We start from the raw sequence: 24973 nt of genomic DNA on the forward strand, positions 1-24973 counted from the left end.
ATTCTGTTTTCATTTTTGATGGCCACCGTACACTGAGCCGACGATTATTTCAATGTATTATCCACTATGATGCCTAGATTTTTTTCCTGGGTGGTAACCCCTAATATGGAACCTAACATCGTGTAACTACAGCATGAGTTATTTTTCCCAATATGCAACACCTTGCACTTGTCTGCATTAAATTCGATCTGTCATTTGGATGCCCAATCTTCCAGTCTCGCAATGCCCTCCTGCAATTTATCACAATCCACTTGTGATTTAACTACTCTGAATAATTTTGTATCATCTGCAAAACTGATTACCTCACGGGACATATTCCTTTCCAGATCATTTATAAATTTATTGAAAAGCACCGGTCCAAGTTCAGATCCCTGTAAAAGGCACAGACCCATCCTAAAGCATTACATTGTTTCTGCCTGAAGAGGAAAGTGATAAGGCATGTCTACAGGACATTGCGCTGACATTTGTTCTAAGGAGAGGAAGTCCCCGGTGCACTTCCTGATGACATCATCTTGCTGGGCCTCAGTCATCAGCGGGTCAACGAGTACCTGCTGGCTGATGCTTACGTACTATAAAGTTGAATAATGGGTATCAGTTGAAAAACATTTGTAATTCAAATGTCTTAAAGTTGAGGACTGCCTGTATTAGAAAGACAGGAGGTGCTGCAGGGCAGGAGTGAGGTGTATTGGCAGAGATGTGTGTGTGAGGGTCTCAGTACTGGAACAGCAGGGGCGTGCTGCAGAGCTCTCTGGGGCGGATTTTCAGAGCCCTGCTCGCCTAAATCCGCCCAAAACCGGGCGGATTTAGGCGAGCAGGGCCCTGCGCGCCGGTGAGCCTATTTTACATAGGCCTACCGGCGCGCGCAGAGCCCCGGGACTCGCGTAAGTCCTGGGGTTCTCCGAGGGATGCGTGTCGGGGGCGTGTCGGGGGGCGGGCCCGGTCGTCGCGGCGTTTAGGGGGCGTGTCAGCAGCGTTTTGGGGGCGGGTACAGGGGCATGGGCTACGGCCCGGGGCGGTCCGGGGGCGTGGCCGCGCCCTCCGTACCCGCCCGCAGGTCGCGTCCCGGCGTGCGGGGATTTACGCCTCCCTCCGGGAGGCGTAAATCCCCCGACAAAGGTAAGGGGGGGCTTAGACAGGGTCGGGTGGGTTAGGTAGGGGAAGGGAGGGGAAGGTGAGGGGAGGGCAAAAGGAAGTTCCCTCCGAGGCCGCACCGATTTCGGAGCGGCCTCGGAGGGAACGGGGGTAGGCTGCGCGGCTCGGCGCGCGCCGACTATACAAAATCGATAGCCTTGCGCGCGCCGATCCCGGATTTTAGCGGATACGCGCGGCTCCGCGCGTATCTACTAAAATCCAGCGTACTTTTGTTGGCGCCTGGAGCACCAACAAAAGTACGCCTATGCGCGCTATTTGAAAATCTACCCCTCTGTGTGCATCTCAGTACCTTTTGACCCAAGGCTTTATTTTCTTGCAGTTTCAAGAGGGGAAAACAATTCCATACTAAATCTTGTGGAAAAAGCACTGTGGGATTTTTCCCTGATTTTTATATTCACTCCTTTCTGGTACAAAGCTCTTTGCAGAAGATTTTGCTTGTATAGATGTTCTGTGGTATTTTTTTAGGGGAGGGGGGTGTGCATTTGTTTTAAACAAAATTAAAACTGTAACTTGACAGGTGTATTTCATTTTGGTTAAAAGTGAAACAACCCCCCCCCTCCCCGAATTATTTTCATTGACTTTCTCAAATGAAAATAACAGACATGAAGTTTCCCCACTCCCCCACCTTCCTGGGACCATATTTGCTCCTTTCTCTGAGGTAGAAAGGGGCAGGAGTGATACCCTGTTGCTCCAGCTCATGTCTGAAGCTGGTACCATACAGTATATGACTCCAGGCTGGCTGCAGCTGCTGCTAATTTCAAACCCAGCGACTAGGGATCACTGCTTTCTGCCTTGGAGATGCAGGGGTAAACGTGGTCCAAGGGGGTTCGGGGGCCACCATTTCTTTTTGGGTTTTTTTCTCTTGGGGGGTGGGGGAGGTAATTTAATCTTTATTTTGGTTCAGCCAACAAAATGAACCAAACTAAATATTAAACAAACCGAAACCCAAATAAGTGGCCCCCTTCCCCCCAAAACAAAAAACCAAAACTGAACAGCTTTTTTCCCCCCATGTACATCCCTAGAAATTAAATCCTTGTATAAGAGATGCTGCATCAAAACTGCTCAAGCAAACTGACTGGCTCTTAGAGTTTCTGTATAGTTATTCACTCACTTTTGCCCAAGAAGTTAAATTTGGCCGAGCAAGAGCTGAAAGTCAGTGCCCTCTCTCACTAAACATCTGGGATCAATTATTCTTGTAAAATTAACATTTTCATCTCACACTTCTCTCCAGCCAAAGCACTAATAATGTTAGCAATAGCCAGACTGTGGCCAGTGTCTTTTTCAATTGACATAATGGTCAGACAAATCAGTTTGTCTTGATCAAGCATTGATAAAAGCAGAACATAAGAATTGCCATACTGAGTCAGATCGAGGATCCATCAAGCCCAATATCCTGTTTCCAACAGTGGCCAATCCAGGACACAAGTACCTGGAAGGATCCCAAATAATAGAGTGATGCCATGCTGCTAATGCCCAGGGATAAGCAGTGGCTTTCTCCAAGTCTACCTGGTTAATAACAGTTTATAGACTTTTCTTCCAGAAACTTGTCCAAACCTTTTTTAAACCCAAGTACGTCAACTTCTTTTACCGCATCCTCAGGCAATGAAATCCAGAGCTTAATTGTGCATTGAGTGAAAAAATATTTTCTCTGATTTTTTTTAAATGTGCTCTTAGTAAATTCATGGAGTGTCCCTAGTCTTTTTATTTTTTGAAAAAGTAAACAGCCAATTTGCATTTACAAGTTCCACCCCACTCATGATTTTATAGACCTCTTATCATATCTCCTCTCAGCTGTGTCTTCTCCAAGTTGAATAATAATAAAATTAATGTATTTCTTGCGCACTCCACAGTTTGTGGTGAGTTGCAATGAACAGCCCTAATAAAAAGCAGAATAAAACATACAAAGACGTGATCACCTTTGGCACCTCACTCTGGAAATGGACTTGAACTAATGCTAACTTACTACTCCAGAACCTTGCTGGAATGGGAAGGTTTTCAGATGTTTTGTAAAAAGCTTGTGGCATTCGGTCAACCAGAGATTAACCGAAAGAGTATTCCACTAGGTGGATCCTGCCACTGAATTCGCCCTCTCCCTAGCGTCATTCACATGCCCAAATTTAGGAGAGGAAATCTCCAGCCTTACTTGGCTGCTAGAGGGCAGCACATGCACTGGATGGTAAATTATAAGCACAGAAGAAATACATAAGGGTGTTCAAGAACATTGCTTTGTTAGTCTTACTCCTGTTTATTCTTAATTGAGCCGTCATCCTTTTTTCAAATTTCAGACAGACATTGTATAGCCAAGTTTAGTGTATCAGCCCATGAGATGCAAATGGGCACAAAAAATTGTTTATCGTCTGTGTAAAGAGCCCTAATCTCTTTAGTCTTTCCTTAAAGGGAGCTGTTCCATCCCTCTTATCAATGTGTTTGCCTTTTTCTGTACCTTTTCCAGTTCTTCTACAACTTTATTGAGATGCGGCGACCAGAACTGCACACAGTACTCAAGGTGAGGTCTCACCGTGGAGCGATACAGAAGCATTATGACATTGTCCATTTTATTTGCCATTCCCTTCTTAATAATTCCTAACATTCTGTTCGCGTTTTTGATTGCCACAGCACACTGAGCTGATTTCAATGCATTGTCCTCAGTGACACCCAGATCCTTTTCCTGAGTGGTGATTCCTAATATGGAACTTTAATTCATTTAACTGCAGTTTGGATTATTTTTCCCTTTGTGTAACACTTTGCACTTGCCCACATTAAATTTTATCTGCCATTTGGATGAACAGACTTCTGATCTCGCAAGGTCCGCCTGAAATTTCTCACAATCCTCTTGCAATTTAACAACTTGGAATAATGTTGTCTGCAAATCTGATCGCCTCACTCATTGTTCTCTTTCCCAGATCGTTTATAAATATGTTAAAAAGCACCAGTCCCTATATAGATCGCTGGGGTACTCCACTATTTACTTTTTCCATTGAGAAAACTAACCATTTGACCCTACTCAGTCTTTTAACCAGTTTGCAGTCCACAGCAGGATATTGCCTCCTATCTTATGGCTTCTTAATTTCCTGAGGAGCCTCTCATGAGGGACTGTGGTAACTTGGGCTACAGCGGTTTGCAAACTGCCAGAGAAATGAGGCAGATTCTGGCCGTTCCTTAGGTGCTGTTTATTTACAGTGGAAAAATCAAAACAAACAGTACAGCTCACCTTAACTTCAAGTAACACACAGTCCTTAAATGGGACAGGTCTTCTAGGCCCTGAGTTCTCATACTCTGGTGAAGGGCTCTTTCCTTCACCCAGGATTCCCTGTGGAAAAGGATCTTAAGGAGGACTGGGCAGGAGAGCTGTGCCCAGTCCCTTAAGATAGTCTGAGGGAGTTTCCTATAGAATCTCTCACAGGGACTTTATCGAATGCCTTCTTAAAATCCAGATACATTATATCTACTAGCTCACCATTATCCACATGTTTACTAAGCCCTTCAAAAAATGTAGCAGATTAGTGAGGCAAGACTTCCCTTGTGTAAATCCATGTTGGCTCTGTCCCATTAAACCATTTCTATTTATATGTTCAGTAATTTTGTTCTTTAGTATAGTTTCTATGATTTTTCCTGGCACTAACATCAGACTCACTGGTCTGTAGTTTTTAGATCACCCCTGGAGCCCTTTTTAAACATTGGCTTTACATTGTCCACCCTCTAATCTTCAAGTTCCACAGATGATTTTAATGATAGGTTACAAATTACTATTAGTAGGCCTGCAATTTAATTTTTCAGTTCTTTCAGAACTCTAGGGTATCAACCATCTAGTCTGGGTGATTTGCTACTCTTTTTAGTTTGTCAATGTTCCCTATTACATCTTCCAGGTTCACCATAATTTCTTTTCAGTTCCTTTGATCATCACCATTACGGTAAATACAGTTTCCAGCATGGGTGTCTCCCTAACATCCATTTTAGCAAACACTGAAGCAAGGAATTAATTTAATCTTTCTTCCATGTCCTTGTCTTTCCCAAATACCCCATTTACCCCCTCGATCATCTAATGGTCCAGCTGACTCCCTCACAGGCTTCCAGCTTTGGATATATTTGAAAATGTTTATTGTGAGTTTTTGCTTTTACAGCAAGCTTTATTTCAAATTCTCTTTTTGCCTGTCTTATTGAAAAACATTTTGTAATGTGGATCATTTTGAAAAATAGATGTTCCCCTTTATAGACTGTCAGTCAGAACAGAAAAAGTAACATTTGGAAATATGGCATCCAGACTCTTTGATTTACTGAATTTTAAAAGTTTAAATGGTGATTTTGCTTTTGTTTATACACCCACATGTCCAATGAATTAAAAAATCAAGTTCTAATTCAGACACACAATCTGTGTTGTGTCAAAGTCCATTTAACACTTCCCAGCACTTTGCAGCTTTCCACAGTCTGCAGAAATAAAAAATGTGGAAATTTTAAATCTTTTGCTATCTGGAGGCTGCCTGACACTCCACAAGGGATGATTTTGATTTGTCCGTGGCCACGACAAAAAAAGGTTTTTTTGCAGACAGTTTGGAGTGGGAGCTGTTGAAGATGTTTCCTCCAGTGCTTCAGACTCATCCGTGTGGCACTTCTGCTGCCTAACAGTTTGTTTTCATGTCTGTATATCTGAGAAATTGAGAGCGTCTTTCTCCTTGTGTCTCCAGTTTCACCCAGCTGGTCTCTCCGAGGGCAATTTTAAAAACCATTTCCCCTGGGTAAATCGGTGCTCTCCCTCAGTCCAGCTAAAAGCCTGCATGGAGCACGGTTCCACAGCCCTCGTACTTTTAGGGACTGCGAGGAGGCGTCCCCGGGAGCGGGTTTAGATCAGGAGAGGAAAGAGATATCTATGGAGGTTATTTTGCATTGGCATTTCACCTGGGTAGAACACAGGCACAAGATTAAGAACCCCCGGAGGATGCTTTTCAAAGGTGAAGCACGTGCGTACTTTTCCCTTGAAAACCAGTTAGGAGGTTTGTAACCGCACACTGGGCACCTAGTCAGAGGTGTCTGAAAACTGTGCTCCTCAGGTGAGCAGTGAAATCCTCAAACAAATGTAGTAACAAACCTAAAGACAAGCACGGAGGCTGCGGAATCCCACAAGCATCTTTTTTTTTTGTATTATTATTATTACATCATTTATAGGTTTAATATTTCCTGCTTTGGCGATGGTTTGTAATGTAATTGTGTCCCCCAGTGTAGTCGGATTGTACAAGCACTCAGTTTCAGCTTACAGGCCAAGAAGGGACCATCCTAAGTCTATGGCTCAGATCCCATGTTTGGATCTTTCTCAAAAAGAAGCTGGGATGGATATCTTCAAGGAATATTCATGATCCTCGCTGCCTCTTTTTGGCCAACGAGCATCTGTTCCAGTGCTCTGCCATGAATGCAGCCATCGACCCTTCATGGCAACGTACAATGCCACTCGCCTTTGGTCTTGTGATTGGTGGTTGCTCTTTTGACCCAGCAAGGTTTTTTGTGTTGTTATGCAAGTCACTGTAGTTCAAGCCCTGCACCTTTCTCGAATCTGAGTGATAGCAGCACCATGTCGTTGTTGATGATAATCTTTCTTGGGTCGGTGCCTCTGAATATCTTTGTTATGCGTATACCCTCACAAGAATGAGCCTCACCCGTAAGGCAGGGTATGCTTGGTATTGATCTCCAGGGATGGAAAATTTATTTAGAAAATTTGAGCACCAGCCAAAATTTTTAGGAACCAGGCCAAAGTAATGTTTTTTTCTTTGTAACCATGTTTTCGGCCTGGCAGTTTCCCTCTTGCTCTGTTGTACCTCCAGAAATGGGGCTGGAATCTGGTGCCATGAGCCATCATCCAATCACCTGGGAATTTTTCCTCTTATTCTATACTCCCTTTCCCTCTACCACAGTATATCTGGTTATTCCAGTGATAGTCCTGGGCTGGGGTGGGGGGAAGACATGCACCAGTGCTCCTTCCGGAAGCCTGCAATCATAGGCCCTGAATCCAACCACCAGGTGCCACCCTAAAGCAATGACTGAGGGCCCCCACCCCACCCCAGGCTGGGAAAGGTGCAGAGGCTGTGCTCAGCCCCTGGGTGGGGAGGAGGCTCAGCTACCATTCAGTGGTGACACCTAGTGGCCAGACTGAGGGTCTGCAATGGCTGGGTTAGAGCGAGAACTGTTGTGTGTGACCCTGGCCCAGGGCTGTCACTGTAATGAATTGACTCGGGTGGGAGGGGGATATGAATTTGGAGGTAATATCAGCTCATGAGATATCTAATCTATATGTTGCCAGATCAGAACTTAGGGCTAAGATGCTACACCAGACTTACCCGTTCTCGTTTTTACTCTAGGATCTCATCTAACTTCTCCAGTTTGTGCTGGAGGGGATGCCATAGCATAGATACTTTTTACATAGGTCCTGGTCCTGCAGTTTCCTTCAGGTTTTTTTCGAAGGACATAGAACCTGAGTTATCGGCTATCCTGGGAAGAGCAATAACTTAAACACCTGTAATTTGTTTGATAGAGTATTAGAGAAAAGCTCATTTTACCTTCTCTTAGTGTCTTCAGCTGGCGAGCCAGAGCTAGGCTGGCGCTTTCTGGCCACGGCGTCCCCTCCATAAAATATTGGGGTAAGCAAACATTTGAGAGAGCGATGATAAAAAAAACCAAAAAACTTAACGTTTGCGCCGAGAAGACAGTTTACAGAAAGACACCATAGTACGAGATAGATTTTGGCTGCATTATTAAAAAAAGAAGAAAAAGTCAGTCTTCTAACTTAAGTTCTGATGTATTTACTTGTTACGTTGTATAATTAAATCGGTAAAGGAGGTGCGTGCATCTGCAGTGCTTTTGGTCTGGCCAAAAAGGGACAGGCTGTTGGGTATTGGTGAAGCGGCGGGAGAGGGGGAGGACTCTTCGGGGGGCGATTTCCGAACTCTGCGGGGAGTTGCGAAGCCCATGGACGTTCTACCGGGTCTGAACGGGAGAGCCCGCCCCCACTTTCTCTGTGAGCTCTGCCTGGCGCGAAAGTGCCTGCAGAGCTTGGCGCCTGCTCCTCTCCACCCTGCCCCGCAGGCGCGCGCGCTCTCTCACGGCCCCACGAGCCTTGTTTTACAGATGCGAAACTCGGCCTTGTTGCCTCCTCCCACCTAACTCCGCCTCCTCCCCCCCCCCGGTAAAAGTACCTTCCTTATTGATCCCCCCCCCCCCCATACAGGATGGGCCACTTTTCAGAAAGTTCTTTTGCCCAGATAAATGGCTTTGGAAAAAAATTGTCCTCGCTAATAGTTGTGGGAATTTAAGCTGCATTTCTTTGGCAGTTTATGCAGTGTCTTTTGCTGGTATGGGATGTTGTGTGCAATGTTTGCTCCTTATATAAATAAAACGTTTTTCTGTTTTGTTTTGTTTTTTTTACTTGGGAAAGAAATCCTTGGATACAGTCACAAGTTGCCGTAGCCTTTAATTTTCGCGGAACGCGGGCGCTGACTTTTCAGCACCTGCTTTCTTAACGCATGCATGGCGCCCGCAAGGGAGGCTCCATGCAATAGGCAAATTAGGGGGTCTCGCTAGCAAGGAGGCACTAGGGTCGCTTGCGCGACCTTAAGGCCTCCTTGCTAACGCGACCCCGCGGCAGCTGCCGGTTATGAAGACCGACGCCGGAAAACTTGGCATTGTTTTTCCTAAGCGGCTGTCTGCCAGGAACGAAAATGGACGCTGATAAACTCTGAGACACACATTTATTTTATTGCTTGCGGAGTGAATGAGTAATAGCCTCATTCACATGCATTTGCATGTGATGGGGCCGATGCAATAAAGGCGCGTAGAAAGCGGACGCTGAACAGTCAGCGCCCGCTCTCTTAATGCACGCATGGTGCCCCAAAGGGGGGGGCACCATGCAATATTTAAATTAGGGGGGTCACGCTAGGAAGGAGGTGCTAGGGTCGCTTGCGCGACCTTAGCACCTCCTTCCTAGCGTGACCCGCCACGGCTGCCTGTCTGCCAGTAATGAAAATGGCCCCCGAGTTTATCGGCGGCCATTTTCATTACTGGCAGACCGCTGAGTTTTATTTTTTTTTAACTTTAAAAAAAGAAGTACAGAAAAGCAGTTTTTTCTGCTTTTCTGTACTTCTTTTCAATGCACTCAGCTATTAACACCTGCTCCAGGCAGGCATTAATGTCTGAGCCATAAATATGTGTCTGAGAAGCACATTTATCTTTTTGCATTGGGAGTGAATGAGTAATAGGCTCATTCACATGCATTTGCATATGATGAGCGCTATCTCATTCACTCCGCGTTAGATGCGCGTTAAATAGGCACTAATCCCCTTATTGAATTAGGGAATTGATTAGCGCCTATTTTACCCATGTCTAACTGCTGGTTGAGAGTGCCCTCAGCATATTGCATCGGCCCCAATGAGCGCTATCTCATTCACTCCGCATTAGACACGGGTTAAATAGATGCTAATCCCCCTGCTGCCTTTGACACTTGTTGATCACCAACTCTAGCTTTGTCTCTTAATTGGCATTGAAGGCACTGCCCTTAAATGGTTTGAGTCATTCCTGTCTCATAAAACACAATCTGTTACTTGAGCCAATAATCCCCTCAAATCCAGAGAGTTCGCGTGCGGAGGGCTCCTTCCTCTCTCTCTGATCCTTTTAAGCATCTACGTTTGCCCAGCCTATTTCCTCATTCTGTCCTTAAATACTGAATGCCACTTTTTTTTTTTTTTTTTTTTGGGGATGACGTTCAGCTCTGCGTCAGAATTGGATGCAACCAAACTTCCTCCATTGCTAATCTAAATAACTTTCTCACAGCAGGAGCCCAGTGGCTTTAGCAGCCATACACTAAAACTGAACCTCTCCAAAACTGGAACTCCTCTAGATCAGCCTCCCAGGTCGTCCCTTATAATTGCTAACCACCCTGTCAGGTACCCCTTTGCATCCCAAAAAATTGAGTGTGAAGTAGTGGCACAGCAAGGGTCTCTGGCACCTCGGGGCTAATACATTTGTGTTGCCTCCCTCCTGCCTCCTCACCCTATCAACACCATCACCACCACCATCCTCCTTGTAGAAATACATAATGGTTATAGAAACTGCAGACATTTCAAATAACAACCTCTTCTTGCCTCCTATCTGCGTGCAGCTAGGAAAAAAAAATACAAAAAGAGACTCCTGGGTGCCCCCTACAGCTTGGTGGCCAAGGGCTTTGACCCCCCCCCCCCCACCCCCACTCCCTTCCTTACTACACCGCTAGTATGAAGCATAGGGAATTCAACTCAGTCAGAACCTCAGTATGAAAACTCACATCACGAAGGTGGTAAGAGCCTCGCTTATGCATCTGTGCCAGCCCTGCCACCTGTGCGAATTAGCCTGATGAAAATAATCTTGCCAGTGTGTGACCCATGCATTAATTATCAGCAGAACTGACTACTGCAACTCTCTCTCTCTCTCTCTCTCTCTATCCAGCAGCCTCTCACAATATAATATGAAGCACCTCCAGCTTCTAGTACAGCCGCAAGGAGCCAAAGCCGAACAGACCACATAGAACCAATACTACATCAATTACACTGGCTCCCAATCAAAAGCAGGATAACATGTAAAACTATCTGCTTTATTTTCAGGTGCATGAATATATAGGCCCCAGATTACCTTATCTCAACTTCTTCTTCCTTACACCCCCACAAGAGAGCAACAATCCCCTCAAATGGCCCTTTTTTCCTCACCTCTGGCCCCATGCCAGATTGTGCTGTTGTAGACCCTTCACCTTATTCAGTAAGGGGTAATAGCGCGTCGAAAATGCACATCCAACCCCCCCCCCCCCCCACCCGAACCTAATAGCGCCCGCACTGGCCCTATTAGGTATTCCCGCGTGATTCAGAAAGCAAAATGTGCAGCCAAGCCGCACATTTTACTTTCAGAAATTAGCGCCTACCCAAAGGTAGGCGTTAATTTCTCCGGGCACCGGGAAAGTGCACAGAAAAACAGTTTTTACTGCTTTTCTGTGCACCCTCCGACTTAATATCATGGCGATATTAAGTCGGAGGTCCCAAAAGTTAAAAAAAAGTTTAAAAAAAAATTTGAAATCGGCCCGCGGCTCGTGGGTTGAAAACCGGATGCTCAATTTTGCCGGCGTCCGGTTTCCGAACCCGTGGCTGTCAGCGGGTTTGAGAACCGACGTCGGCAAAATTGAGTGTCGGCTGTCAAACCCGCTGACAGCCGCCGCTCCTGTCCAAAAAGAGGCGCTAGGGACGCGCTAGTGTCCCTAGCGCCTCTTTTTGCCGCGGACCCTCATTTGAATACAGAATCGCATGCACAGGAGAGTGGCCTGTGTGCGCACCGGGAGAGCGGGCGTCCACCTGCTCTCCCGCGACTTTTACTGTATCGGCCCATTTCAGAAAAAAAAGCTTAAGAATGACTCTTCGGCCAGACCTTCCTGGCAGAAATCTCTATTCCGCTAACCAGGTAGCTAACCTATCTTGAAAGCCATAAATTACACACCATTGGATTCTTAACTGCTGTGCTGTGAAGAACTCAGCTGTGAATTTGACACTAACTCTATAGTAATTACAATGGTATCTGTTTTTAATTTGCTGTAATCCGCCTTGAGGCCATTACTGGTAATTACAGTATATGCAGGTTTATGTAAACATCACCAAACTGCCATAGGGGTTTAGATGCAGAATTTAATCCCGAGCCAATGCAGGAGACTGGGAGCTTCGTCTACAACATCACTCAGACCCCCTCCTTCCTGCCTGAACCCTTATCCACTCTCTCATCACCTCCCACTTAGACTACTTCAGCATGCTCCTGGCAGGTCTCCTCCTAGTAGTGAAACATCTCACTCTCCTCCTAGTAGTGAAACATCTCATTCAGTCTGTCCAAAATTCATTCTGCACGACTTCTATCCCTACAACCATGTAACCTCTTTTCTCAAGTCACTACACTGACTCCCCATCTGCTTCCGCATACAGTGCAAGCTTCTGCTAGGAGGCACGTAGAACCTGAATACGGATACTTGAGAGAAGAAGAGAAACCGGTGGGAGGAGCGATATGATATTGCTGTCAGATACATCAATGGTATTAATAATGCACAAGAAGTCAATCTTATTCAGTAGAAAGGACATTTTAGAGCTAGTGGCCATGATATGAAGCTCCAAAGATGCAGGCTGAGGGACACCATCAGGAAATATCTTTTCACGGGAAGGATGGTGAAATGCTCTGCTGGAGTGGGTGGTGGAAGCTAAAATAGTAATGGACTAGGTTAAATGAAGAGGGTCCTTGCGTGCACAAAGTGAAGGGATAATGGAATGTGGAAGCATGACCTAATGGCCCCACAGGCCATGGGGTAATCTGGATAGAGTGGCGATTAGGACCCTATCACTTCCGTGTCACAGAATCTCTTCCTTCATCACAAGGATCCTCTCCCTGCATCTCTCCCCGCCCCCCCTCCCCCTCACCAGTACCTGAGATCTTTTTCCCCCACCCATCCATAAACCCCAAAATAGAATAAAACGTGTGATACACGCACATAAGCAAGCTTGGAAAATTGCTTCATTTTTATAATGTAAAATAAAACATTTCTGTTATTCAGTATGCAAACCTATGCAAATAAATGTAACTATGTCCCAGAATCTACCCTTGAGCTGCCTCAGGACCAATAAATTTGATTCTCTTCATCTGTGAGCCACATTTCAGAATCTGCAGTCACTTGCAGGATCCAGTCTGTGTTGCCCCTGTCTCGGTTTCCTTCTCACTTCTTGTAGATTTGCTTATGGCGGGAGCAGCAGGGTCACCTGTGGGCATCGCAAAAAATGCAGACCCTGGCACTGCCCCAGAATTTGAGCTTGAACCCTGGCAGCCAGCGGTGCTGCAGGCGTGATCGTGGTCAGTACTGATACTGGCTGTGCTGAGGAGGAGGATAAGGTGTGTGAGTGGTGAGGGGGGGGGGGGGGGGGGTGTGGAGCCAGGGTCTCATCTCGTCTCTAAGAAGTTGGTCGGCCAGTTTTTTTTTTTCCCCCTGCAAAATTTCATTTTCTTTCTGAGCCTTAACATTTTGCAACATCACTTGATAACCTTTAACAGTTACAACAAAATCTAAAAAAAAAGTATTGCTTGCCAACTGTAGAAGAGGAAGCGAAATGACATGCATGAATATTTATAAAAAATGTTTATGGGCCAATATATATCTACCTATCTAAATATCTACATACCTATTTATCTATATAAAGAGAGAGAGCGAGGAGGGGGGGGGGGGGGGATATAGGGATATGTGCCAGTGTAATGCCAGTTTTTTAAAAAGGGATCAAGGGGTGATCCAGGAAATTACAGACAAATATAAGTCTGAAGTCAGTGCCAGGTAAAGGGGTAGAAACTGTAATAAAGAACAAATTTGCTGAACATATAGATAGGCATAGTTCAATGGGACAAAGCCAACATGGATTTAGCCAAGGGAAGGCTTGCCTTACAAATTAGCTACATTTTTTTGAGGGGGGTAAATAGACATCTGGATAAAGGTGAGCCAGTTGATATAAATCTGGATTTCCAGAAAGCATTTGACAAAGTCTCTCATGCGAGAATTCTTAGGAAATTAGAAAGTCATGGGATAGGTGGCAGTGTCCTACTGTGGTTTGCCAACTGGTTAAAAGATAGAAAACAGAGAGAAGGGCGAAATGGTAAGTTTTCCCCATGAAGAAAGGTGAATAGTGGAGTGCTCCAGGGATCTGTTCTGGGACCGATGCTTTTTATATATTTATAAATGACCAGGAAATGGGGACAACGAATGAAGTGATGAAATTTGCCGATGACACCAAATTAATATATTCAAAATTGTTAAATCACAAGAGGATTGTAAGAAATTGCAAGAGGACATTGCAAAATTGGGAGATTGGGATTGCAAATTAAATTTAATGTGGGCAAGTGCAAAGTGATGCACTTAGAGAAGAGTAACCCAAATTATGGCTACAAAATGCAAAGCTCCACATTAGGAGTCACCACTCAGGAAAAGGATCTCGGTGTCACTGTTGAAAATACGTTGAAATCTTCTGCTCAGTGTGCAGCAGCAGCAGCCAAGAAAGCAAATATAATGCTAGGGATTATTAAGAAAGGAATGGAGAATAAAACAGAGAATATCATATTGCCTCTGGATTGCTCCATGGTGTGACCTCATCTTGAGTATTGCGTGCAATTCTGGTCACCACATCTCAAAAAAAAAAAAAACAGAATTAGAAAAGGTACAGAGAAGGCAACCAAAATGATAAAGGGGATGGAATGATTCCCTTATGTGTTGTGTTCTTGGACCCTTGGGCCAAGGCAGGATTGGTGCAACCTGCAGGGAGGAGCCATGCAGGTTCCCACCATCAGTAGATTGACCCGGACGAAGCGGAGGCCCAGCTGGAGTTTCTCCTATACCAGCCCTCATTCCCCTTGGGTTGAGCCTTTGGGTGTGGGGGCCTCTGCTTGTCTGGCTATTTGGCAGCGGGAAGTAGCTGCCAGATAGCTGGATAAATTGGTACTTGTATATATGTAGCATGTTGCCGGATAAAGTACTTATCCGGTTATGTAGCGGTAACTGTTGCCAGATAGACAGACAAGTTGGTACTTATCTGGCTAGGTGGTGGTGGTGACTGCCGCCATGTACCCACTCAGACATTTTCTTTCCCTTTTTAATTGTTTTTTCTATAGCGCTGGAAACTTAACTCCAACCTTGACTCAGGCGTTAGGTTTCCAGCGTTAAAGAAGGTGCGTTGGCCGGATGCAGTCTGTCTGAATCAGGAAGTAATACTTAATGTCCTCATTTGCATGGGATTTCCATGCGAGGGCGAGAAGTATTACTCTCCTTGAGGTACACACACACTTTCTGCGTACAAAACTCCTTCCTGCATCGGGAGTAGAATTTGCTCACAGAAAAAGTGTGCACGAATGCAGGCTAAAAGGAGTGTGGCACCGAGACCTCCTTTCTGCATCAGCACCCTTGATTGTGCTTTCAAAATCCCGCCGTCATTGTCCCGGTACGGACAGTTTGGGAGTTGCCCCTCTGGGTTTCAGTTTTTCTATGGATTTTAGTTGCAGCAGCTGAGAACACTAATTAACTTTCAGCTGGTAGCTCAGTACAAGAAAAATCAACTTCAGCTTTTGCATTCAGATCCATCCAGTCTGTAAAAACCACCTCAATTTTCAGCTATTCTACCCCCAGCGGGCAAAGACCTTTATACTAGTGTGAAATATTCAGGTGTACACACACACACACACACACACACATAAATCTGCATATTTATACGGTGTTTAGAGGTGGGCAAACCAAATAATTTGCTAGGTGAGCCAAGCCCAGGGGCATAACTTGGCCCTAAGAGTCGACCATGACCTGAGCCAAATAGTGTGTCACATAAGAGGCTGGTCCTTTGATTCTGTGACTCAGCGGCAACACATGAGACTCCTCGTCCGTCCGGGCAGGGTGAAGCTCGGGAACCTGGAGGAGGTGAGTTGAGGGGAGGGAGGGATTACTGTGTACTGTCTCTCCAGCAGCCTCTACTAGCAGAAGATTGGCTTCCAGGGTTTTACTCTTGGAGGAAACTTCCCTCCAGCTCTTGGCCAGGAAGGGATCCTGTGTCATCCAGGCAGGAGATTGTATACCCATATATATACAAAAGGAGGGCTAGAGATATTTTTAGGTACATATATTTAAAAATATATCTAACCCTCTATCCATGCTCTCTAATCCACTCTTGCCTTTTTCTATTTCCCCTGTTGCCTGCACCTTCAGGGATGGGCAGGCAGCCCCTCTCCCTCTCTCAGGGACCAAGAGTGCCATGTGGGGCAAATCCCCCTTTCCCTCTGCAGCTGTGCTGGGGCAATCTCTCGGGGTGCACTGAGGCTTCCTTTACTTCTCTCGCAGCCTTGGGACTTCTGCCATGCAGTGCTGGGGCAAGGTTCCCTGTCGCTGGTCACATGTTATATGAAGTGGCTCCCCTCCAACTCTCTTGATTCCCTGCTCCCTTCCCTGCAATCCTCTTGCTGACTTTGCTGCTGGGGGGTTGATCTGGACTAGGCTGTGGCCGTTGGCTCAGGTTCATTCCTTGTGTCAGGGCCCAGCGAGGGCCAGACCAGTGCCACTGGCACTTGACTTCCTAACTTCAGAAGTTTTCCCCACCGCAGGACAAAGGAAGGCAGAGCGTCAGTCTCGAGAAGCTGCTATGGCTAGGCCAGGCAAGCAGAGGGTTCGCGCCTTTCTGCCTCCTGCCTGCTTGCTGTAAGTAGCACGCAGAAGAGCCCAGACCAGGAGTGCCCCTCTCCTGTGGCACCATCAGTAGAGGCTGCGGCACGAGAGCTGTGGAGCCGGCGTGCTACCATGGGCTTCTGCCCAGAGCCGTATCTGACCTTCCTTGGAAACAGGAGGTCTGACAGTGCCTTAGTGGCAACAAAAACCCTTAAATCTGTCACTGGCCTAAGGAAGCAGAGAAATCTGCAAGAATCCAACCCCAGCATGGCTCCTCCACTGAGCATAGAACCAGTCAGGGCCTGAGGGAGTGGGATAACTCTGCAAGACCCTGCCCCAGCACTGCTACTTTTCTGAGCACAGAACTGGAATTAAAATGAGCTAAGGGTTGACATCTGCAGCCTGGAGGACAGAAACACGTGATTTTATCAATGCTTATATTGTGTACGCTGTATGTTGTATTTTGCATATTGTGATGGCTCACCGTCCGTGAGGCCTTGGGCGCCGCTCTTCCGTCTTCAGTCCTGAGCTGCCACCAGTTGCCAAGGTCCCGGGAGTTCGACAGGCTCACGTAACTCCCTGGGTCCGTGCCTCCTCTGGCCCTGGTTTGGCCGGGCTGCTAGGTTCCCTTCAGGCAGGGTTGGGGGTAAGCAGCCCCCCCAATCCCCAAAGGCAACACAGAGAGATAGCTAGTTCCTTCAAAGCAGTTTGTAAAGTAATAACTGGATACATTACATGGGGGCTGCCCCCTCCCCCTCCAGCACTCAGGTTCTCTTACAAGCGGTGCTATTACAGAGTAACTTTTTACCTTTTCAGCTCAGTTCTATTACCAGCCCCAACAAAACAGGCCCCTTTAGAGCCCTCCTCCCGGGCTTCCCCTTTAGGATAAAGATTATACTTCCCCCCACATAGATTACTCCGTATCCATATACGAACTGGAGGACTCCTCTCCCTCTGAACCTACCTCCATCTCTTCCTCCTCTGACTCCGAAGAGCTGGGCTTTTGTGGCCAGTTCCACCAAGGGGGCACGCCCTCTTCCTCCACTTCCATGGACTCACCGGTGTCTGCCTCATTACCCTCTATGTCTGCCACCTGTTTGCCTTCAGGTTCTCCTCCCAGGTCTGGTGGTGTTTCAGGGAACCTGGGATTCGTAGTTCTTCTCCTCTTCCCCTGCGCCCCCTGCTGTCTGGCTCTGGTATTACTGTTGTTCTTATGGTAGCTTGTCAGCTCCTGCCTGCGGCCGGGCTGCGCTACATCACAATATGTATGTGATTACTGAAATCTGCACACACATAAAATATAAGAGAGTTAACAAACTTTATTATCACCCTACAAGAGGCCCTTGTTTCTCCATAAAAGACTTCATCAGGGGGCATACTGCATCAAAAACATTACAATGGTGACTATAATGCTGAACCAGCTGCTCTTATTGTTGCAACCGCCGGTCTGCGACGGCTTCGCCTCACCTACCTTACTCTTCTTGCGGTGTCTGTCTGCCGACCTCTCCGGCGTCCCTGGACCGGCTTTGGTGCTGCCTCCTGCCATGCTCCTCCAAGGAACCATAGGGTGCGCGTGCACGCCGCCCTCATCTTTATTTCCTCATTGGCGCGAACCTCAGGGGCGTCCCCCTGAGATGACGTCACGTTGCCCGGATATTTAAGCCTACCTCTTTTGCTAGCTAATCGAGTTAGCAACTACTCGGATACTGCGGATGGGATTCACTCTCCGTACAGAAGCTACTCTGCCACTCCAGCGTTATCTGGAACTCTTACTGCTAACGGGGTAACCTGCTCCTCGGGAGCCTCTTCTGCTTCTTTCAGGTGCTATCAGGAAACTGGTACTTGCTCCTCGAGGGCCCATGTTCCCTGAGTCGCTGCCTGCATCTACAATCCTTTCTACTTGGAAGACTTCACTAACAGTTTCCATCTGTGAGTACAACTACCATCTATTCCACAGTACTGCTTCCCTGGAACCAGGTACTCACTGCTCGAGGGCCTTCCCTCTGTTCCAGTGCCAGACCTCTCGTCTAGTGGAACCGCTGTATGAGTACAATACCACTGAGTCTCCCTGCTCTAAGGGATCAGGTACTCGCTCCTCGAGGGCCTGCTCTCCCTGTCTCGGAGCTTCTCCTAATTCTACCTGGGACTCTGAATGCTTCTTATTGTGTACTCATAACTCTCAGTCTCTTTCCACTACAGCACAGCCTAGCAGAGGACTCGCTGTTCCAGTGTTCTGTGAGAGACCTGCCCAGCCGGGCTCAACATCTACTACTCACTGCTGCCACCTCTGGTGGTTTTCAAAACTGTTTAAATAAAGATTCAATCTGTGTTTGGGTGTCCAGAGTCTAGCCTGACACCGTGGTCCCTCACTTGGGCATAATCAGCCCCCACAGTATCCAAGGATTCACCCAAACACCAATAACCATAACACTTATACAGGATGGCTCACACAGTAACCAACTCTTTAATACCAATATGATTAATCGGAGATGGGAAACCCATTTTTCACCACCCACAGCAATATCCAAACCGGTTCCAGGGCACCCTGAGATTGAGAGCGATTTGGAACCGGCATTATAGTCACCATTGCAATGTTTTCGATGCGGTATGCCCCCTGATGAAGCCTTTTATGGAGAAACAAGGGCCTCTAGTAGGGTGATTGATCTTCACGAGGAAGGAAAATTGTCAACAGCCAAAAAAAGAAGAACAGATTGTAATGCCATTGGGTAAATTGAGATTGTATTTATTGTATTTTTAATTTTTATATACCGAAGTTCTTGTATCAAATACAAATTACTCCGGTTTATATAAAACAGTGAGATGCCCAAAAAAGGGAGGGGCTTTACATATAACAATAGAACAAAGTACAAATTGAACATAGAATAGAATAGTTACAAGAAACTTTTGAACTCTGAATCATAGTATAGTAACAAATAAAACCATAGGTGTCATAGTATAGTAAAATAAAATATAGTAAAATAAAACAATAAAACACAGTATATATATTATATTTTATACAATAAATTATGTATAAACACAGTATATACAATAAAGCACAGTATCTTAATAGGGAAAAGGGGACGGGTTGACGTGATTGACTACTGAATCTATAGTATGCGTGCATCTAGGCAGCATTAAGTGTCTGGAAAGGCTTGGCGGAAGAGCCAGGTTTTTAGGTTTTTTTTGAACTCCTGATGACTAGGCTCAAGTCTTAGATCTGGGGGGAGTGCGTTCCATTGGTGGGGGCCTGCTGAAAATAGTGCTCGTTTCCTTAGTAATGTTTTTGCAGGCGGGGCATACAGTGTGCCTTTGGAGGCGCTTCTGATGGGTCTGGAAGATGTATGAGGTTGGAGTTCTGTGCTTAACTTGATGGGCGCGAGTTTGTGAGTCACTTTGTGAATGATTGTAAGAACTTTGAAGAGGATCCTATGTTTGATAGGAAGCCAGTGAAGATTACGGAGGATTGGTGTGATATGTTCTCTTTTGTTGGAGTTTGTGAGGATTCTGGCGGCAGCATTCTGTACCATCTGTAAGGGTTTGATGGTATTTGTGGGGAGTCCGAGTAGAAGGGAGTTACAGTAATCTAGCTTGGATAGTATGATGGATTGGAGTACTAGCCGGAAATCATTGAAGTGTAGGAGGGGTTTTAGCTTTCTGAGGACTTGTAATTTGTAAAAGCAGTCCTTTGTGGTAGTGTTTATAAACTTTTTTAGGTTTAGATTGTTGTCTAGCCAAGCTCCTAGATCCCTGACGTCAGGAGAGAAATTGATATTTGTGTTTGTTGATTGAGAGGAGCTTGCTGAGATGGTGGGGGGGGGGGGGGGGTGTCATGAGAGATAATGAGCATTTCCGTTTTATTGGCATTCAAAACTAAGTTGAGACTAGAGAGTAGGTCTTTGATTGGCTGAAGGCAGTCATTCCAATAGGTAATAGTTTTTTGCAGGGATTCTGTGATCGGGATAAGGATTTGTATGTCATCTGCATAGAGTAATGGGTAAGCTTAAGGTTTGCGAGTAGGTGGCAGAGCGGGAGGAGGTATATATTGAAGAAGGTGGGTGAAAGTGAAGATCCTTGAGGGACTCCTTGGTCTGTAAGGATGGGATGAGATTCCTTGTTGTTTATCCTGACTTTATAGAACCTATTGTTCAGGAAGGACCGAAACCAACTGAGAGCTGAACCTTTGATGCCTATGTTGGCTAGTTGGTCTATAAGTATTGTGTGTTTTACCGTGTCAAAAGCTGCGGACAAATCTAAGAGAACAAGCAGGTAGGATTGTTTTTTCTCCAGGTTTACGAGGATGGAGTCCGTGAGTGATAGTAGGAGAGATTCTGTGTTTCGGGATTTGCGAAAGCCGTACTGAGCCGGAGATAGAATGTTATGATCTTCAAGATATTCTGACAGTTGCTTGTTGATAATTTTTTCCATCAATTTGGCAATGAGAGGTAAGTTTGCGATTGGACGTAAGTTAGCTGGGTCTGATGGAGAGGCATTTGGTTTTTTAAGCAGAGGTTTGAGGATTGCCAATTTTAACTGGTTAGGTACTAGACCTTGAGATAGAGATGTGTTAATAATTTCAGAAATTGGTTTAGAGATTGTGTTTGGGATGGCGATGAGCAGGTTTGTCGGTAATGGGTGGGAGGATGGTTTGAGTTTCTTGAGTGTATTTTCTATCTCAAAAGAAAAGGTGGGTTCAAATGACTCGAGACTAGCGTTTTGTTGAGGCAGGGTTATGAGGTGGTGTATTGGAGGGAGGCTGTTGGTTGTGAGAGAATAGGTAAGGTTGGAGATTTTTGTCTTAAAATAGTTGGTGAGTTTGTTGGCTTTGTTGAGTGCTTGGTGGTCTGGGATAGTGGGAGGAGAAGGTTTGGTAAGTGAGGAGACGTAGGAGAAAAGTGCCTTTGAGTAAAAAATGAAGTTGTGGATTTTTTTTGCGTAGAAATCTCTTGGTTCTAAGGATGGCTTTCCTGTATGTGTTGAGAAGGGATTTGTAGATAGTGTGTGATGAAGAGGTTGGGTTTTTTCTCCAGCTTTGTTCGTTATTTCTTAGTGTTTGCTTGAGGGATTTAAGTTCAGGGGTAAACCAAGGTTTCCTGTTGTCCAATGTGGGTTGTATGGTTTTGGTTGATGTTGGGCAGATTTGATCTGCAATTTTATTGGTGAGATTGATCCATGAGGAGGTTGCTGTGGTTGCGACTGTGAGGTCAAGTTGGTTTAGTGCTTTGGATATCTTTTCGCTGAGTAGGTCTAGTGAGCATGATTTCCTGAAGTGGATGGTGGATTTGGTGGGGACTTGAGGTGGTTGATTTTTTAAGTTGTTAGTACTATCAAAACTCTAAAACTCAGAGAGATTATTGTCAAACCAATAACCTACATCATCAACCTATCACTCGAGCAAGGAATCTTCCCAGACAAACTCAAAAACACCATCATGAAACCTATCATCAAAAAACCTCAACTCGACAAAACAGACCCAGCAAACTACAGACCAGTCTCCAACCTCCCATTCTTAGCAAAAATTATCGAAAAAACAGTCAACAATCAACTTACAGATCATCTTGACACCCATAATGTTCTCCAGCCAACACAGCATGGTTTCAGAAAATTCTTCAGCACTGAAACCCTCCTCCTCTCTCTCACCGATACCATACTCAGAGGATGCGACAAAGGCCAATCTTTCCTCCTGATACTTCTTGATATATCAGCCGCCTTTGACACCATCAATCACAGAACACTCCTCACCAGACTTAAAGAAATTGGTCTACAAGACACTACAATCAAATGGTTCAAGTCCTACCTCTCAAACAGATCCTACATCGTCAAGACAAACTCATCTGAATCCACCCAAGTGCCCCTCACACATGGTGTCCCTCAAGGATCTTCACTATCCTCAACCCTCTTCAACATTTACCTCCTCCCACTATGCAAATACCTCTCAGATGCAAACCTCACCTACTTCGTCTATGCAGACGACATACAAATATTACTCCCCATAAGCAAGTCCATTGAACACACCATGGAAAGATGGAACAAACTCAGCTCAAAATTATCCCACCTGCTATCTCAACTATCACTCTGCCTCAACCAAGCCAAAACAGAAATCCTTCACATCCACGATGACCTTCCCTCATCTCCCCTCAAGTGCACCCCCTCAAACAACTCAGGAAGCTCAAACAACCCGGGGGTCCCAAACATCTCAGGAATCTCACTCACACCATCCACAAGAAACCTAGGCGTAACAATAGACAGCCAACTTAACCTTAAATGCCACATCTCCAATACGATTAAGGATGGATTCTTCAAGCTACAAACTCTGAAAAATCTCAAACCCCTTCTCCAAGCGCACGATTTCCGAACAGTCCTTCAATCAATTATTTTCTCAAACCTTGACTACTGCAACTCCCTCCTCCTTGGCCTCCCAGAAATCCACATCAAACCCCTCCAAGTTCTTCAAAACGCCACTGCCAGAATCATCACTAACAGCAGAAAATCCTCCCACATCACACCCACTCTCAAAGAACTCCACTGTCTGCCCATCACACAAAGAATCCAATATAAAACCTTCACCCTCATACACAAAAAATAAACAACAACAAAATGAACTGGCTAAACACCGCAATACACCCATATCCCACACAAAGAATTCTCAGGTCCACCAACACTGGCCTTCTCTCCGTTCCCAATCTCAAAACTGCACACCTCAACGCAACCCGCAAATCAGCCATATCAATAGCAGGCCCTACCCTATGGAACTCCCTCCCCCCCCATCTCAGAAATGAACCCTCATCGCAAGTCTTTAAAAAACATCTCAAAACATGGCTGTTTATAAAAGCCTTCCCACCAGACCCTTAACCTGCCCAAACGCATCACACCCCCCCTCATACATCCCATCCTCCATTCCGCCCTTCCCTGACCCACCCCACACCCTATTCCCCTCCCTGACCCTTCTCCCCCCCCTCCCCCACCCATCCCATGCCTACCTTCAATCAATCCTTATACCTAAATTATATTGTCACCAAGTCATAATGTATATATGTTATATGCTATAATTTTATTTTTTCCATGTATATTTGTTATAATTGTTACCACGTTATAATTGTTATCATGTTATAATGAAAAATAGGGCGGACCTCACCCTATTCCCTCAGTTACCTGTAAACCGATGTGATATCTCTATCAAATGTCGGTATATAAAAGAAAATAAATAAATCTTAAGGGTCGTGTAGATGATCCGGTGGTCTGACCAGGGAACTGGAGAGCAGGTGGGATTGGAGTGGATGGTAAAGCTATCGTTAATGAAGATGAGGTCCAATGTATGGCCTGCCTTCTGGGTGGGGCTGTTGACAATTTGAGTGAAACCCAAGTGACTAAGTGAGGAGAGAACTGTTACGCAGTTGATGGATTGTGGAGAAGCGTCCACATGTAGGTTAAAGTCTCCTAGGATTATTGCGGGTTTGTCTGCGTTAATGTGTTTGGTTATAAGCTCAATCAATGGAGAAGGGTCTGATTCTAAGGTTCCTGGTGGGGTGTAGATGAGGGCTAATTTAAGTTGTTCAGATTTAAAGAGGGAGAATTCTAGTTTGGTGGAGGTGTTTGTTTGTTGTAAAGTTATGCCTAGTCCTTTTTTTGCTGCCAGGAGGAGTCCTCCACCTCTTTTTTTGGGTCTGGGGACTGAAAAGAGGTCGTAAGATTGCGTGGGAAGCTGGTTTGTTAGTACTATGTCCGTATTTTTTAACCAGGTTTCTGTGATTACACAGATGTCAGGGTTGACTTCTATAAGATAATCATTGAGGATGTGCGTTTTTTTGGAGAGCGACTGAGAGTTGAATAGAGTTAGAGTAAACAGAGAGAGACCTAAGAGTTGAGTGATTAGCGATATCATTATTGGAATTAGTCTTTGTTGTCGTGCCATGTGATGATATGCAGGTTGTGTGTGCATTCTGCGTTTGTTCCAGATTGTAGGTATGGTGCTAAGGAGCATCTTTGTGGCTGTTACGAGCGTGCGCGGGCGCGGTCGTCTCCAGCGGGTGGTGAGCCCTTGGGCCACGGCAGGACTCAAGGAGGAGCCCAAAGCCACACCGTGGGAGGTGAGCTGAGCAGGCATGGGGAGCCAGGCGGGTACAAAAGCAGGGAGTCCGACCCTCAGCCGGACCTGCACGCCCATGGTAGCCAACACTGGGAAGTTGACTGATGAACGGTCCTCAGACTGTTCCCGGCCCTTTCGGACCTGCCGCTGGGAACGGCAATGGGCAGCAGGCCGGACAGAGGCGAGGGCAGACAGAGTCCTTTACACTGAAGACATCGTAGACGAGGCAGGTGCAGACATCGTAGACAAAGGCTAGTGCAGACATCAAAGAGGAGGGCTGGAAGGAGACACGGGCACTGTCCCTGAGGGCACCCTACTCAGCCCACCCACGGGACTGAGTCGCGGACCACCCCGTCCCATACGCACCCTACAAGGCCCAGGAAGGCTGGTCGCGGACCATGTTGAGAACAGGAGAGCGCAGGGAAGATCCAGGCGAGCAGGAACTCCGATGCTGGGATACTGACATCCGAAGCCCCTTCGGCTGGCAGGCAGGGAAGCTCCAGAGTGCAGGGAAGAATCCCACCTGTTGGCCA

At 46.0% G+C, this 24973-nt stretch overlaps 1 protein-coding gene across 3 annotated transcripts in view; it reads left to right on the forward strand.

Annotated features, from left to right (window-relative positions):
* Positions 1 to 24973, forward strand: part of SLC38A5 (solute carrier family 38 member 5) — a 173846-nt gene that overhangs the window by 102631 nt on the left and 46242 nt on the right. Inside the window, exon 1 of one of the 3 annotated variants that reach the window (XM_029610941.1) lies at positions 15551 to 15619. The exons of the other annotated variants lie outside the window; for them this stretch is intronic. The gene's annotated coding sequence lies outside the window, so the exon portion shown is untranslated. Of the gene's footprint in view, positions 1 to 15550; positions 15620 to 24973 lie in introns of those variants that run through there. 3 annotated transcript variants of the gene reach the window in all.

Source organism: Rhinatrema bivittatum, chromosome 1, assembly GCF_901001135.1.
Source record: "Rhinatrema bivittatum chromosome 1, aRhiBiv1.1, whole genome shotgun sequence".
Lineage (NCBI taxonomy): Eukaryota > Metazoa > Chordata > Amphibia > Gymnophiona > Rhinatrematidae > Rhinatrema > Rhinatrema bivittatum.